At 49.1% G+C, this 4,869-nt stretch overlaps 1 pseudogene; it reads right to left on the bottom strand.

Annotated features, from left to right (window-relative positions):
* Positions 1 to 1,802, bottom strand: part of LOC102253064 — a 9,837-nt pseudogene extending 8,035 nt beyond the window's left edge.
* Positions 1,803 to 4,869: the final 3,067 nt, after the last annotated feature.

Raw genomic sequence — 4,869 nt, 5'->3', positions numbered from 1 at the left:
AGTAGGGAGTGTGCAAGAGGCAGCTGGTCGATGTTTCTCTCTCATCGATGTTTCTAACTCTCTATCCTTCTCCCTTCCTCTCTGTAAAAAATCAATAAAATATATTTTTTTAAAAATAATAATAAAAAAAAATAAAAATATATTGTTTTATTGATTTCAGAGAAGAAGGGAGAGGAAGAGAGAGAAACATCACAGATGAGAGAGAATCATTGACGGGCTGCCTCCTGCACGCCCCCCTCACTGGGGATCGAGCCTGCAACCGGGCATGTGCCCTGACTGGGAATCTAACTGACAACCTGGTTCATAGGTCAACACTTATTTTCTTATTAAAAAAATGAAGACCTGTACCTTGCTCCTTACCACCCCCTCTCCTCTTATCCCCACCCTGTTCTTTCCCTCCACAGAGCTTCTTCCCATCACCTTCCCATTTAACCTTTGCTGCCATTTTGAATTTGTCCAGGTGAGGAAGGGGAAGGAGGAAAGTACAAGAGGACAGGGTTGTGCTGGAGAAGGCACAATGGCCTTGCTTTGCTGTGGGCAATTCTCTCATTCCTCTTCGATTAATTTCTGTGTCATTTATTACTAAAGTTATAAACTTGTCGTATGTTCAGTTTTACAATTGATCTGATAAGATACTATAAAGCAAAGAAACCCACAAATTTATTTTATTTCTTTATTTTGTTATTTTCCATCACCATTTATTCCCCCATACCCCGGTCCATGTACATGAATTCTCTTTTTTTGCTCAATCCCTCCACCCCTCTCACCCGACCTCAACAGAGCTGTCTGCCTGTTCTCTATGGGTCTGTTTCTATAGTGTGTTCTTTCTCTTAGCATAATGTTCAAATGCAGTTATTTGTGAGGATACCTTAAGGAGACCCAGTCCAGACTCCACTTAAAATTTGTAAGCATGAGCTTGAGCGCCTTTGTCCACCTCTCCTCCGTGTTCAGGTGGGTTCTGATGGAGTAGAATTCACCGGATCCTGGGTCCTCCATCAGGCCCTGCTCCACGTGGATCCTGTAGGGCATGGAGAAAGCTGGCTCGCCCTTCTTGGCCTCCTCATTGAACTGCTGCATGCAGTCCAGGAAGGCCACCATGGCCTGGTCAAACTTGCTGTTCAAGAGTGAGTTCTTCCCCCCTGTGCAGAACTAGGGCAGCTCCACGGGGTCCTCTGTCAGTGACTTCAGGTAGGAGTGGTCTGCGGGGGGGATGAGCTGGTACCTCTGAAACTCTAGACCCACTGTGTTAGACAAAGCCATGAGCAGCAAGGCTGTGTGCCCCCAGGCTGCATTGATCTCCCACCAGCTCACCGGGACAGTGGGGACACAACCCAACCTGAAGCTATTGATGATGGCCAGGGGGCCGTCACAGCAGATCTCAAACGTGGCCTTAAAGGCGTTGGTTCTCTTCAGCCGGGCCAGCTGGGTCTGGGGGTACAGCAGCCGGTCCTCCAAGCTCAACAGCTCGTCCTGCAGTTCCTGTTGTTGCCACTGAAGTTCACCGAGGTCCTTGTGGTACTGCCCTTCCTGCTGCTCCAGCATCTCCGTCTCTGCCCGGGCTGCCTCCAGGGCCACAGCTGTCCTCTCTTGGTTCTTCTCCACCTCCTCCAGCTTCTGGACCAGCCTGGTTCCTCCAGCTCCACAACCTACAGCTCCTGCTGCAGCGTCTCCCTCACGTCCTCACCTCATCCATCCCTGGTCTCCTAATGGCGCTTGTAGGTCTGACTGTCAGAATCTGAGATCCTGAGCTGCGATCCCAGACACTTGGACACTCCAGACCCCAGGCCCCTGACACCACCCATCACCTCTCTGCCCATTTCTCCCCACCCTCACCCATGGGCTCCTTTGTGTTCCTGAAAAACAGGATGCTACTGAGAGTCCTCCCAGAGGCCAGCTTCCCGTGCAGGGTGAAGTGGCTGGGATCGTCCCTGGACATCTCGCCATCACCAGGGATGGTCCAGCCAGAGACACTACCCTGCTTATTGAGAGAGGAAGGGAGAGGGAGAAACATCAATGTCAGAGCAAAACACTGACTTCTGTCAACCACCCAGTGAAGCACACTAACAAACCAGAGCTTTTCGCCTGCAGTTACTGACCGGGTGGAGCAGAGTATGACATAAACACAGAAGGCCCAGCCATTGTGAGAACGTGTTGAGTGTTGACCTAGGAACCAGAATGTCACGGTTCCATTCGTGCTCAAGGCACATGCCCGGGTCGTGGACTTGATCCAGAGTGTGGGGCGTGCAGGAGGCAGCTCATCAGACACACACACACACACACACACACACACACATATAGCCTGTATATATACTCATTTTAAAAGAGAAAAAAAATCACATACTACAGAAATGAACTCGTTTTTTTAAACCAAACTGGTCTAATGCCTACTGTATTACACAGCACCCCCTCCCACAATAATTTAATATTCACACTTTTTGTTTAGTTCAAAGGGCAGAGGAAATGAAAATACAGTTTTAGAGTTTCTGTGTTTTTTTTTTTTAAACTTTTAAATTCCTTGCACACCTTCCACCCGATAGAATGGTTCACTGAGGCGGGAGGTGGGTGTGTGGCAAGGATCATGGTACACAGTAGGTGCTGAGGCAGCGCAGGTGTGGCCTGGGTTAAGGGCCGGGGTGGGGGTGGGAGGCAGCGCGGGCAGGGCGGGCACGGTGTGGTCTTGGAGTCTCCTGGGCTGTGGCCTGGGGCTTCAAGCCTACGTGCATGGCTAGATCACATGTCAGGGACATTGTTCTAGCAGGAAACACTTTATTTAAAAATATATTGTTTTATTGATTTCAGAGAGGAAGGGAGAGGAAGAGAGAGAAACATCACTGATGAGAATCATTGACTGGCTGCCTCCTGCACACCCCCCCAACCCCTTACTGGGGATGGAGCCGGCAACCGGGCATGTGCCCTGACTGGAAATCTAACTGACGACCTGGTTCATAGGTCAACACTTATTTTCTTATTAAAAAATTGAAGACCTGTACCTTGCTCCTACCACCCCCCTCTCCTTTTATCCCCACCCTGTTCTTTCCCTCCACAGAGCTTCTTCCCATTACCTTCCCATTTAACCTTGCTGCCATTTTGAATTTGTCCAGGTGAGGAAGGGAAGGAGGAAAGTACAAGAGGACAGGGTTGTGCTGGGGAAGGCACAATGGCCTTGCTTTGCTGTGGGCAATTCTCTCATTCCTCTTTGATTAATTTCTGTGTCATTTATTACTAAAGGTGTAAACTTGTCATATGTTCAGTTTTACAATTGATCTGATAAGATACCTTAAAGCAAAAAAACCCAAATTTATTTTATTCCTTTATTTTGGTATTTTCCATCACCATTTATTCCCCCATACCCCGGTTCGTGTCCATGAATTCTCTTTTTTTTGCTCAATCCCTCCACCCCTCTCACTCCACCCCCTTCAGAGCTGTCTGCCTGTTCTGTATGAGTCTGTTTCTATAGTGTGTTCTTTCTCTTAGCAAAATGTTCAAATGCAGTTATTTGTGAGGATACCTTAAGGAGACCTAGTCCAGACATTCATTAAAACAGTGGTTCTCAACCTGTGGGTCGCGACCCTTTCACAGGGGTCGCCTAAGACCATGGGAAAACACATATTTTCGATGGTCTTAGGAACCGAGACACAGCTCCTCTATCCGTCTCCAGGCGCGTCCGCTCACATGCAGATATGCCCACATTTTTAATGAAAGCGTTTAAATTCATTGAACTTAACCATTCAGAAATCAGATAAACGTGTAAAAATCACTTTAAAAGCAGCTTATAAACTCGTTTGGAGATCAGAATCTGGGTAAATGATTAAGACATCCCCCTAGATCCAATCTCAGCTTCTTTCCTTTCTTGGAAGAAAGCATCGTGAAATCTGTAAGTTCCTAAGAAATAGAGGTATTTGCCATCAGTGGCATTTCTGAGAAGGATCTTTGAATTGTAACAGGTTTCTGAGCCTCTACCAGGTTTCCATTTGATTCAGTAACGTGGTGAGGGTTTCCCGGCCTGATCATAGTCACTGGGCATGATGAGAACCGAGTGTGTACCCACCTCCGTTATCTTAAGTCGCCCATTCAGGCATGCCTACATGTTTCCTTTGGTTTTGTTGAAGTATTCAACGTTAGGTTTAAATTATGGTCAGATCCAGGTGGAGGGTCACTCAGAGACGGCTCCCCACAAAAAGACAGCTGAACCCCAACTACCTGTTCGCATGTGATAATGAATGCCCCCAACCTTCAGGGTCAGAAGCCAATGGAAGACTCGACCATACAATTTGATCACCAATTCAAGGGCGATCTGAAGTTCCCAGTAGTCGAGGTCTGGTTCCCCCTACCCCCCCCACCCCGAGTTTCGGGAACAAAAGAAGCCTTCCCAAGCCGAGACGTGGAGGCGTTGGTTTTACATTTACTAGATAGTAAATCAAATCAAGGACGGGGAGTGTCCGCACGCGCCTCGCTTCTGCTCCTTCCTTTCGGGGCCAGCGGCTGGGGAAGGAGGGGCTGCGGCCATTCTTCGGGGGGCTCCCGACCCCGGGGAGGAAGGCTCCTTCTCCAGCCGGGAGCGGCGAGGAAACGGCGCACAAAAGCATCCAGACTGGTTCCTGATCAGCGTCCGGGGGAGGGTGAACAAAGGGGAAACACAATCCAGCCGCCGGCCAATGGCGGCGTGCGTTCTTGGGGAGTGGGCGGGGCCGGCTGCTTTGTTGGCTGTCGCGTGTGGGCTGGGTTGGTGCGGGCTGCACTTGGCCCGCGGCTTTGCTCCGGGGGCTTTTGTGACTGCCGTTCGCTTTGCTTTCTGTGCGGGTTTTTGTTTTTGTTTTTGTCTTTGTTTTTTTTTTTTCTCCGCGCGCTGCTCCCCAGCGGAAGCCGGGA

This window comes from Myotis brandtii, unplaced genomic scaffold (genome assembly GCF_000412655.1).
Source record: "Myotis brandtii unplaced genomic scaffold, ASM41265v1 scaffold717, whole genome shotgun sequence".
Classification (NCBI taxonomy): Eukaryota; Metazoa; Chordata; class Mammalia; order Chiroptera; family Vespertilionidae; genus Myotis; species Myotis brandtii.
The sequence above is the reverse complement of the archived record's forward strand: the minus strand, read 5'-3'. Positions and strand labels throughout refer to the sequence as shown.